The sequence below is a fragment of the Danio rerio genome, chromosome 16, assembly GCF_049306965.1.
Source record: "Danio rerio strain Tuebingen ecotype United States chromosome 16, GRCz12tu, whole genome shotgun sequence".
NCBI classification, from domain to species: Eukaryota; Metazoa; Chordata; class Actinopteri; order Cypriniformes; family Danionidae; genus Danio; species Danio rerio.
Window position 1 is genome coordinate 4,447,912 of NC_133191.1, and position 13,464 is coordinate 4,461,375.

Below are 13,464 nucleotides of genomic sequence, written 5' to 3' on the forward strand. Positions count from 1 at the left end.
CTTTGGTTTTGCTCGCACGATTTTCCTCATTACACTACATTTTCTCATTCTTTATTTAAAATGGGCGGCACTATATTGGTAACCATGCAGTTATGTCTAAATGCGTCCATGCATATTTGCGTGGGCGGCTTTTGTTGATTACAAGAAATCCCAAAACATGCAATGGCCAAATTCATGCTTTTCAGAGGTTAATGAAGGGTTGAAAGCGCAGAGAAAGGCGAAGCTGTCATCTGAAATGCTCGACAACCTCAAGTGCACCAAATTTGCTCACTTTCTCTTTATGTAATGCTCCTATAAAAGCATAGTCTGTGAGAATCAGCAATTACGGAAAATCGCCGTCTGATTATGACTTTCAGCAGAATGCCTCATGGCTGCCAGTAGATTAAGGCAAACGGTACGATGTGTTTGCCAGGCTTTGCATGTCCTACATCTCCAGTTGGTCTTCTGACAAAGCCTCAATGACCTGAACTAGACGGGTTTTGTAATGCATCTTATTATAGTCCCAGAAGATGCTGAGTTGTACACACCACAATAAGTTGGTTAACCAAAGTATTTAGCAATATTGCTTGCCCCTTGGAGCACAACGGTGACTCTGCACTTTAATGGAGACCTCAGTGCTGAAACAGTTTTTCATTTTCTCCATGAGGATTTCAAGAAATTATTCAGTAAGATTGAAGGTGCAGTAGGTGATTGTCTTCAGAAACTTTTTTTTTGTTTGTTGTTGTGCTGGTTGAAAGTCTCTTCACATTCCAATAGTAATGATTAAATTAAATGATCTACATGTAGTTTTATGTTTTGGATCAGGCATAAAACTAAAAAAATTTCACCCAGTTAAGTGAAGTTTTACAAACTAATTTCGAGAGGAGCACGTGATATGATTGACTGCAGCTGGCCACCCATCTACATTCCTTAGTTAGCCAATCAGATTAATCCTAACTCACTTTAAGTAACCTAGCTAGATCTACTCCCTTATCTTCGTTTTCCGAAGAAACCCCTCATCCACCCCTTCTCCTCCTTTACCACAGGGGAGCTCTCGAGAACCACCTGATCTCGTACTCTACTCACATGCTCTATGGACCTGGCGGGAGCCCTGGGCTCAGCTATGTCCGAGCTCAGGGTTCTCTCCTGGGACAGCATGCCAAACCTGCTAACAGTTGTCAAACAATATCTGTGTGAACTCTTGAAATATTGTTGGACCGACAAATAACTCAATAACGACAGGTATCTAAACTGTTTGTAAACAAATTTAAATGTGAATTTCTTTTTTTAAATTAGAATATACAAATTGGTACACAATTTGAGATGATAGAAATACAAAAACTATGAAATAATAACAAATAACAAAAACAACAACAACAACAACTCAGTCAAATACTGGCAGGTGTGTGTGTTTCTACATGTGTGCATGTATATGTGTGTGCATGTAAGGGAAACTTGGTAAACAGTTCAGAGTACATACAAATGAACAGTAACAGTCACTTAATGAAGCAAGCAACATATATATATATATATATATATATATATATATATATATATATATATATATATATATATATATATATATATATATATATATATAGGGAAAAGAAAAAAAAGATAGAAAGAAACCAGTCTTGTTATCAGTTATGAGTGACAACAATGCTAGTGTTATAATGATAGCAATAATAACAGTAAACAAGCAAGAGAGGACAACTGGAATAATAATCATCAACAACAACCACTACAATGATAATAATAAGAATAAATCACAAGTACTACACCAACTACTACTACTACTACTACAGAAAGTTTCTAGTGTTACGACTATTACTACTGCTACTACAGCCACAACCACTTCTACAATTACTACAATGTCTACTACTACTGCCACTGATACCATTACATCCCTTTAATTTTATTTTAATTTTATATGTTAAAAAAAAAACTTCTACTGATTATGCAAACTATGGCTGATAACTATGGCTGATAAAGTGTGTGTCTATAGAGTTTTCTAACTGATGAATGACATAATCTAGTGTTATATCTGATCAGTGAACGTTCGCGTGTTCATTCATGACTTAAGGAGGCGTGGCTTTGGACGGCAGGGGAGGGTTGTAAAATTTCTAAGCTATTTTGCTAATGCTAGCATTCTGGCAGATCACCTGCTGCACCTTTAACCAGTCGGCAAACAAGCCGAAACAAAAAAAAAAAAAGCTAAATCATTTTCATACATTGCATTTTGTGTTGTTTTGGAGCAACAAATATTTTCAAATGTAGACTATCTGACAAAAGTCTTGTCGCCTATCCAAGTTTTAGGAACAACAAGTAATAACGACTTCTAGTTGATCATTTCCCTGCTGAAAAATCCAGCTTAAACCAGCCTAGGCTGGTTGCCTGGTTTTAGCTGGTTGACCAGGCTGGTTTTAGAGGGGTTTTGGCCATTTTCAGGCTGGTTTCCAGCCATTTCCAGCCTGGTCTTAGCTGGTCAGGCTGGAAAATGACCAGCCAAATCCAGCTAAAACCAGCTTGACCAGCCTGGTTTAAGCTGGATATAGCTGGTTTTGGCTGGACTCCCAGCTTGGCTAGGCAGGTCAAGCTGGTTTTAGCTGGTCATCTCCTAGCCTGACCAGCTAAGAGCAGGCTGGAAATGGCTGGAAACCAGCCTGGAAATGGCCAAAACCCCTATAAAACCAGCCTGGTCGACCAGCTAAAACCAGCCAACCAGCCTAGGCTGGTTTAAGCTGGATTTTTCAGCAGGGTTGGTATCAGAAGTGGCTTATATGGAAGGCAAAGGCCTCTAGATTACATTTATTTCACCAAAAATAAAATATGATCATGCCTTGATTCTTAATTATTTAATTAGGACAGTAAGGGTCTGACTTTGTGTGGATAAAAGTCTTGTCACTGAACAGAAATAATGTCCAGTATAGAGTATAAAGTCATGCTGCAGTGGAGACAGAATGAATATTGTGTCTGACTCCATCATGAGCTTGGAGAACTGCATCCATACATCTCTACAATGACTCAAATCACTGATTAATAAAGTCATCTGGAATGGCGAAGAAAGCGTTCTTGCATCTTTAATGCCTCCTTCATCTTACCCCAGACATACTCAATAATGTTCATGTCTGGTGACTGGGCTGGCCAATCCTTGAGCACCGTGACCTTTTCGTTTTCAGGAGCTTTGATTCAGTTACGTTGTTTTGGTCAAAAATAACCATCCTTGTCTTCCTTGTGTTTAACCATGACAATATGAGGGCGAATAGTTTTGAATTTGACTGTACTTGACAAATGTTTCTACAGCAGTTTATGCATGCTTTCTTTTAAAACGAGAAAAAAGATAAATATGCCATAATTGCACTTATTTATAATGTACATTTCAAGATTTGATGTCCATCCAGCTTCTTTTTGTTTGCCTGTAATACCACAAAAAGGATGTGACGACAATTATACAGCAGACATGTCTGATGTCCTCAGTGTTTAAAACGGCACGTGAGAAGGAATAAGAATCGTACAATAAATCTGATCATTATTCGAGGTGAACTGGGACGTATCCTAAGAAGTATCCACTGTGTTCCCGTTTAAAATTCTCCTCACAGATGGCAATGTGTACTTAAGGGAAATCTCTGTTTGCATCCATTGGTACAAAATCCTCTGTGCTGCTATTGCTTAGTGATGTGTGGCTCAAAGCAAACATTGCTAATGGAAGTAATCTGTCAATATAACATTTACTTTTGCATGTTCGTCCCCCTGAGCAACGCTGTCTGAGTCAGCAGTGTCCGGTAACCTGACGTATTTGGACAATGATTAAAGCTGAAGTTCTTTCATTTTTCTTTTTCAAATATTTCCCAAATGATGTTTAAGAAAGCAAGGAATTTTTCACAGTATTTCCAATAATGTTTTTATTTCTGAAGAAAGTCTTGTTTGTTTTATTTCGTCTTGAATAAAAGCAGTTTTTAATTTTTTTAAAACCTTTTTTTTTGGCTTTATGGCAATATTACCTACTGCTCCATTGCGTCGCCACTATTTATTAAATCTTTTGTAAATAATAGTCTGCATTTTAAAAGTAGGGATAAAAGACATATCCCCAATGTCCCTCCTGGTTGCTACGCCCCTGGGCTAAACTTTTTAATTTATTTGAAGTTTTTTATTTTATTTATTCATTCATTTTCTTGTCGGCTTAGTCCCTTTATTAATCCGGGGTCGGATTAACCATCAACTTATCCAGCATGTTTTTACGCAGTGGATTCCCTTCCAGTCGCAACCCATCTCTGGGAAACATCCACACACACTCATACACTACAGACAATTTAGCCTACCCAATTCACCTGTACCGCATGTCTTTGGACTGTGGGGGAAACCGGAGCACCCGGAGGAAACCCACGCGAATGCAGGGAGAACATGCAAACTCCACACAGAAACGCCAACTGAGCCAAGCCGGGGTTCAAACCAGCGACCCTTCTTGCTGTGAGGCGACAGCACTACCTACTGCGCCATTGCGTCGCCACTATTTATTAAATCTTTTGTAAATAATAATAATAACAATAATAATAAAACATATTACTGATCGTTTCAAATATTTATTTACAATGAAACAGCTCCAGATGAACATATTTATTAATTTGGGGATTTTTTAAAGGTTATCCCTTATTTTTACATCCCAGTGTTGACAGGTATGCCAAACACAGGTGTAGGATAGGGCCCTAAATGTCACTTTAAGCGGAGTACTAGCATCCTGAAAAAATCTAGTCAAACATTATGTACTGTCATCATGAAACAGATAAAATAAATCAGGTATTAAAACTATCATGATAACAAACGTGTTAAAAAATCACCTCATTAAACAGAAATTAAGGGAAAAATATACAGGAGAGCTAATAATTCTGAAATCAATTGTATATGTGTAATGCTCAGCTACATTCATATTTAATCATCAGTATTTTGAACTATATTTCTGTGGATTAGGAAGCAGCAGTCTGCGTAAATAAATGCATCTTCCTATTTGTTCTTTGCACCTTTTTATTATTCATAGTTGATTGATCAGTGCACCAGAGGGTTACTACTACTCTAATTACTATTGATCTCATTTCAAAAGCATGAAGGCGTATCTCCTCCAAGCCCAGAATTTTCCAGCTAATCTGATTTCCAGTATTTTATTTCAAAGCATTTGATCATACCAACCTGCACTGGCTTATACTCTTAATTCAGTCACAGCATAAATGAGTACACCCGCTATGAAAGTTATTATTTTGATCCATTTTTCAGTAAATATAGACTATGTATTTTGGTGCTTTTAAACGAAACCTGTTTTGATTAAACAGCTTTTTTCTTCTGTATTTTGTATTTTGTTGTCCATTGTGTAATGATTAATTGAAAGAGCTCTTATACTTGTTTGCAAGTTGTGTTGTTTGAAGGTAAAACTAGCTTTTGTTGCATATTTTAAATGTTTTGACTCGGTATGTGTGTTTTGCAAGCAAAATGTGTCATTTCAACCATGAGTGCTGCTAATTAGGCCTGTGTGTTAACTGTTTTGAAAATGTGGAGTTTCAGTGGACGGCTGCATCAAAGCAATTAGGAAAAACTGTAATGTAGTCCAGGGTATATATTTGTCAGTTCTCAATAATAATAGTCCAAGGCACATATTTCCAATGAGCCTGGGTTGTTATCACACATTACATTAAGTACTGAGAACTAGCTCATAATGCAGTTAAATGGGTTCGAGTCAGGCTTTTGCCAAGTTTGCTCTACTCACTTTTCCCATCTCACATCACATTTGAATTTATTCTCAATAAAAGTGCAGTTTTAGTGATGTTCTGTTCTGCATTTAATGTGCACTTTATTTGCCATGAGCGATAACACATGTAGTTCATCCCAGAGTATACTAACAACAATCATCTAATCATCTCGTAAACTTTTATCAGGCATTAGAGAAATTCAAGAGACAAGCTCTGTTGAGTATATGTTGATCAAAGCTTCAGTGGAGGGTGTTTACATGAGGCTTTGTGAAAGTCTCTGCAAGAATATTCTGGATAAATTCCATGACAAGCGAGTCCAGTCATGAGGCTCGATATGCTAAAAGTAGCATGAGCTGCCATGATACGTTCAGATGTCACGGACGCTGGATCATATACAGGAATCTCCTTGTATACAAGAGTCACCTTTACTGTCAAAGAAAGGGTAAACAATGAACATCATGAGCAGTAAATATTGTCTGTTGTTATGCAGATGTATGATGTAAGCACAAGCACACACTGAAGGCAGAAATTGATAGCGAATTTCACAATACAAAGAAACACTAACAGCCACACTGAACTACATATGAAATTTGAAAATCACACAGTATATTGTTGTTAACCTGCACTGTAAAAAATGCGGGGTTCCATACAATTCCTTCATGTTGTCCCAATAAATAATGACTTGGCTTCAAGTTGATCATTTGGTATCATAAGTGGCTTATATGAAAGGCAAAGGCCTCTAGATTGTGTTTATTTTACCAAAATAAAATATGACCATACCTAGATTTTTAATCATTTAAGTAGGACCGTAAGGTCTGACTTAGACAAAACTCTTGTCACGTAACAGAAAGTAATGTACTTAGACATTTTTGTCAGGTAGTATAAATAAATAAATATATATATATATATATATATATATATATATATATATATATATATATATATATGATTTGTGTATTTTGTATATATATAATTATTTTTTTTGTATCTGGTTTTGAATTTAGGAATTGAATTTGTGTATTTACGAATCGTGTTGTGAATTTATGAATTGGATTTTTGTAGTTATAAATCGTGTTTTGATTTTATGAATTGAATTCATGTATTTACAAATCATGTTTTGATTTTACATATTGGATTTGTGTATTTACGAATCGGGTTTTGAATTTACAAATTGGATTTGTGTATTTAACAATCGTGTCTTGAACTTACGAACTGGATTTGTACATTTTTGAATCATGTTTTAAATTTACGAATTAGATTTCTGTATTTTTGGATACATTTTTAAATTTACGAATTGGATTGTGTATTTTAACAATTTAACAATCGTGTTTTGAATTTACGAATTGTATTTGTGTATTTATGAATCGTGTTTTGAATTTACAAATTGAATTTGTGTATTTGTGAATCGGGTTTTGAGTTTACGAATTGTATTTGTGTATTTAACAATCGGGTTTTGAATTTATAAATTGGATTTGTGTATTAATAAATCGAGTTTAGAACTTACGAACTGGATTTGTGTATTTTTAAATCATGTTTTGAATATACAAATTGGATTTGTGTAAGTTTGAATACATTTTTTAATTTACGAATTGGATTGTGCATTAAACAATCATGTCTTGAACTTATGAACTGGATTTGTGTATTTTAATTCATGTTTTGAACTTACGAATTGGATTTGTGTATTTTAAAATCGGGTTTTAAATTTAGTTGGAATTTAGGTTGGAATTGTGTGTGTGTGTGTGTGTATATAAACACACACACACACACACACACACACACACACAAAACAGTTCTGTCTGGTTCTTGAATCTGATTGGCTCTTAGCTGTGTAACTTGTACAGCCTCTTCACTCTTGCGTATTACTCCACCCACATACAGTGGCAGCAGATCAATAAACTCACTGCAGTTTGACAAATATTGTGTGATTGTATACATATGTTTGATATATTTTATTAATCAAGATAATTTGTATACAAATATTTTAAAATGTTATTTGCGTTCAATAAGTACTTCTCTCTAATATAGCACGTAACACAATTTCATACATGAAATGTGTTCCTATGCAAATCATAAACAAAAATACATCAATATATGTTCAGCCATGCGTTAAACTGAAACCAATGTATTGTTTCAATAAACCTATTACATCTAAAACTGTGAAGATGTTTTCATAATTGCTATAGATTCTTTTTAAATGCATCAATATATGCATCAATACTGAACAAAATTACAAGCTCTCGTTCCCAATATATGTGAATATTTGAATGGTGAATAAAGAACATTGGTTCCCCTTCAAACACAATCTGTCATTAGGTAATTAAACCCCACTGAACTCTTAATGATTGAATGAAAAGCAGCAATCGGGAAGCCACCGTGGTGACATCTATCGAAGCCGTATTTACAGCTTTACCAGGTGCTCATTTCTTCCCTGGTTATATTTAGTTCTGGCTTAAAGTCACACGATGACGGAAAACATTCTGCACACTCATGACGTGTCAGTATATCTACACCCATTAAAGGATAATGCCACGGTAGGCTCTTGGTGCTTGACATTACCTTGGGTAAATATTGAGCGCTGAAGGCAGATGGACACAGCAGATCCTCCAGGACTCGGGCAGCGGTGCTGGAAATGCTCGTCGGTGTGGTCTGACTGCTGGCTGACCTCCAGTTGATGTTTATAGACAATGAGGGCAAGGTCACCTTCTCAGACTCCATGAAGTCAGCAGTCACTTGACCACACCGAGCATCTCTGACGTCTGCAAATAAACAGACAGGAGCCACGTTGCATGCTGGACAGCCGTACACAAACTCAGAGCTATTTGAGACGGACAATGAAAACGTGACCGCAGGAATAAGCAGGGATGTCCACTCTCTTTTTGCATTCAGAAGCATTTGCTGCTTGTATATTGGTCCACTGTGAGAAAACATCATGGGTTGGATTCCCATGGAATAAAAGAACCAATGAAATGCATCTAATGAATGCAGTGTAATCTGATATAACTCATTCGTTTCATTTCAGCTTAGTCCCTTATTTATCAGGGGGCACCACTGCGGAATGAACTGCCAACTATTCCAGCATATGCGAATGCCCTATCAGCCGCAACCCAGTATTGGGAATACACACTCGCATTCACACACACTCATACACTACAGCCAGTTTAGTTTATTCAGTTTACCTATTGCGCGTGAGTTTGGACTGTGGGGGAAATCAGAGCACCCGGAGGAAACCAACGCCATCACTCGCAGCAAGAACTTTGCTGGTTCAAGTCCTGGTTGGACTAGTTGACATTTCTGTGTGGAGTTTGCATGTTCACAATTCATTTTGGGGGGGAACTAACCCTTTAAAGGGCACCTATGGTAAAAAAAATCTATTTTTCAAGCTGTTTGGACAGACATATATCCAGGTATCCGCTTGTTAAGTGTGACGTCACGCGAAGCAGCTTCCGGGTCCAAGCGCTCTATTCAACTACCAAAATGAAATACTTTTATATTAGAAATGGAAAATTTGAAAAAGTCTCTAATACAAATTACAGTTTTTCTCAGTCGCTTTGGTGCATTTCTCACTACACTATTTACATTTGCACAACAGTCAATGCATTTCTCAAAACAATTAGTCATTTGTGCACATCCTAGTAGCAGTTTCTCATTCCTTCCAGCGAATTGCAGATGCTTTTGGACATGCATCAATTGCTTTCACACAACTCTATGCCATGTATAACATTATCGTTTGCTTCTGTCATGTCAGTCAAAATGAACTAAACTTGTGAATGCTGAATAGTCATTCCATATAAAACTAATAGTCCTCACTTCATTACTTGAGTCATTACATACAAAAATGTGGAACTAGTTGTCAAAATCTGTCTAGCAAATTTGATAAAAAAAATTAAATCTTTATTTTTCTGAAAATGTCTTCTAAATTGAACAATTTGATGAATGATTTACAGACCTGTGTATGTTGTAGGTTCAGTTCCAATATGTACTGCAATGTTGTGTACAGTTGTGCACAGCTCTACCCAAAGAAAGCTTATGCTTGTTGTAAATAAGGGTGTATTTATTCTTTTGAACAATGCTGTGAATAAATTAGAATTGCAACGAGCAAATGCAGTAAAAATGTGAAACATACATATTCAGTGTCTTGTACTCAGATACCTCACTAAATGCAGTGATGTCTAACTTTGCTGTTGTTTTCAAATGGCTGTGCAAATAGCTCTCCATTTTGAGCATGTGATGCGCTTTTGCAGGTTATCAGCTAGGTTTTGCAGTTTGTACTAATTGTTTTGTGAAATGCATTAACTGTTGTGCAGAAATGCACTAGTGTTGTGAGAAACGCACCAAAGCGACTGCGAAAAACTGTAAAAACAAAAAACATGATGTAATGTTAGATTTCATGAAGGAATTTTTATCTAGTACTGATCCCCCGCTGTAGTCAATGATTGTTTCCTAAGTTATTATTTATGTTTATATGTATAGAAGTATTTGTAAGACTAGTTTATTTATTATTATTATTTTTTTTTTAATTATGTAATTTTTTTTCTCTCTCCTGTTGTTTTTGCTTCATTATCATTTTTGGTTGTTGTTGTTGTAGCTATAGTAATGTTTTTGGATATAGTATATATACACGAATTGTTGTATTATTACTTTATGTAATGCTTCAAAGACATTATAATAAAAAAAAAACTGGAAAAAAAAACACTCTTCAACTGAATGGGGAGCCTTGTGAAATGATAATAATAAACATCTACAAAGCGATTTAATACTTTCGAAAGTCACGATCGCAATTTATACGTCCATGCCTATTATCCAATAGCCAGAAAGTCATTCATTTTTTTATAAATTGTTGAAATTTTGGTATCTGTGATGTAGCAAGCCCAGAGATTATGTACACTATGACTTTATCTAAAATTAACTTTAATGTGTGATATGAGTAAAAAGTGATCATGAACGAATGATTTCTCAACTCAAAAGAGTGGCGGCTTGGACCCAGTAACCGTATTACATACGTCACCAACACGTCACCACTTAACAAGCGGATAGTGTATATTCCGTCTTATTGGCCTGATATAAACACACCCAGTCAGTGTTGTCAACTATTTCCAATGAAAAGTAGCTAAATGTTGCCAGATGACGTCACGCACTAATTTACATATCAGTGACGTCATCACGTAGTATCTGAAAAGCGCTAGCCTGTTATGTCTCTACTCTCACAGGGCCGTGTAATATATTATATTAAAACATTACATTACATCCAGATGCACTATAAATAGGTTCTTATTAACATATTAGTTTGCGTGATGACGTCATTGCGTAATCGCAACTCAAAACTACATGTTTATGTAGTACAAAAAAATAATAAAGATTTCTCAAATTGACTGGCCATCTCAGCAAAAACATTATTTGAAATATGTCCATTTAGATTTGTATAAAAACATAGTCGACTATTTGTAAAAGTAGGCTAATCCAAACACTTCTTGATAAGATCTTTTTATTTTTAAATATAACACTGATAACGAACAGTTACTTTCTTTTAAACAATCACAGCTTGTGTACTTACTTTTTTTTAACTTGTGAAATTAACACATTTGTGAAAGTGACAACAATTATAGCACTATTGGGATTGATTTCTACCTAAATTACCAACAATTACACATGTTAATATAAATGAGTACATTAACAGTTATGAAAAACAATCTGAGCTAGCAATTTAGGCCGTACTCACACTATGAACAGTTGCCTGGAACCGGGCCAAATCAAGCTTGTCCCGTCTCCCCCGACGGCCCGCACTCAAATACAATCGGGCCTGGCCATGCTTACGTCATCGATGCTGTGCTGTTCAGGGAGCGCTCTCGCTCAGCACAGTGGAGATTTCTCTAGTTATATCGTTTAAGTCGTATGATATGCAGTGACATGCAGTCAAGTATTTCGCCAAACAGTCCTTAGGGATGCGGTGACACGCAGTCAGATATTTCGCCAAACAGAACAACCTAGGGCACGGTTTATATTTCTGCCAGGCCACAGAGCGCCATGTGAATAGTTTTATTCTAAATCTGGTGTGTCGTGTCGTGGCTCTGAGCGTCCGGTGTGTGACACCCTATAGTTATAGTCTCAGTCAAAGTTAAATTCAGTGTGCGTGGTTATTAGTCTCGGTGTACACGCTCAGAACTTTAAACTAGCACATAGTTGGGTGTAAATTTATTCAAAGACACATTTTGTCGTCTCTGCTTGGTCTGTGTCCGAGTCGTACATGTACGGCTAAATGCTGATCCTCTCACTCATGTTGCTTCTCTCTGTCTGCCTGCCTGTTGCAATACACAAAGCGGGGAAGCTCTTGGCTCCGCCCCCTTGTTAAGTTGGGCGGGAAGTCTAAACTAATTTTCACGTGAAGCAACACACCCCTAAAAACAAGCTGTGTACACAAACCCAACATGACACTGTTTAACACATTACAATAAACAAATCTGAACTGTGTTTAGAACTGAACCTAATCTGGCACACTCAGAACAAACATAATATTAAAGCATTAAAAAGGGGTAAACTAGGTGCCCTTTAACAGAATAAATAAGTAAAACACCTACAAATGCAGCACAAAACAAAAGCACTCTTAGAGAGATCTTGTTACCTTACAGCCCACGCTAAATAGCACAGTTACAACCGTCCCAGAAAGCAGCAATCAGTCAAATCTGTTGTGGGTTTGACTCAGATTTACCCCTGTGCTTTTGATAGGGCCTGCCTGCCTGCGCTCGGAGAGGTCAGCCAAAAGAAGATCTGCCATTTACGGATAGCTGGAAAACTGATAACTCAGAGAGATACATCATGAGAATCTAATATGCCGGAGATATTTTTCACTTGACAGAGGTGGAATAACATGCTGAGGGAATGACCTGCTTTAGCGTAATGGTTAGTTTATAGTTACTAGATTGAAGCAATACTGTTTTTCAGCGCTCATTTTTTGAGAGTCAAATCCATAATTCCATAAATGTCAAATAAATCTGAGCAGAATTTACATTAATCTGCTGCGTCACGGTGGCTCAATGGTTAGCACTGCCGCCTCACAGCAAGAAGGTCACTGGTTCAGGTTCTGGCTGGGTCAGTTGGCATTTCTGTGTGTGTGTGTGTGTGTGTATGCAGGTTTATGTGGTTCACAGAGACACAGTTATATAACGGCATATGACTTACTCGTACTTTATTAAGCTGGTTTACAGGGACAAACCTCATGTCCCTGTAATTCAAAACACTTAAAAATCATACTTACCAGGGTCAAAATTTGCCACAGGTTTACTATGAGGGTTAGGTTTTGAGGTAGGGCCATATAATGATAATTTTGTACAGCATAAAATACATTACACCTATGAAGTTTTACTGTAAACCATGTACAGAAGTGTGTGTGTATGTGTGTTTGTGAGTAAGTAGGCACTGAGCTTCCAGAGTCAAGCTCATTAATATTCACAGCCATTCCAAATATGGTCAATAAGGACCTACCTGAGAAAAAAAAGGTACAAGAGCTGTCATTGGGGTGATACCTTTTTGAAAGCTACACATTCCTAAAGAGACCCTATTAATACCTCAAGGGGTATTAAGTACCTATAAAGTACAAAGTGTACCTCTTTAAATGTTTAGGTACAAATATAAGCATTTGAGGAACCATTATGGACCATAGAGCGATTTTGTTATGGCATATACACCCACCGGCCACTTTATTAGGTACACCTAATTGGACAATAGAAGATAGGAGAAATGTTGCCTGGTCTGATGA

General features: G+C 36.7%; 1 long non-coding RNA gene across 1 annotated transcript; it reads right to left on the reverse strand.

Annotated features, from left to right (window-relative positions):
* Window positions 1-4,541: 4,541 nt before the first annotated feature.
* LOC101886145 (uncharacterized) lies at window positions 4,542-12,447 on the reverse strand. Its single transcript, XR_222330.6, has 3 exons — window positions 12,331-12,447; window positions 8,271-8,470; window positions 4,542-6,142 (listed from the first exon to the last, which is right to left on the reverse strand). It is a non-coding gene; the product is annotated as an uncharacterized lncRNA (long non-coding RNA).
* Between the last annotated feature and the right edge of the window lie 1,017 nt (window positions 12,448-13,464).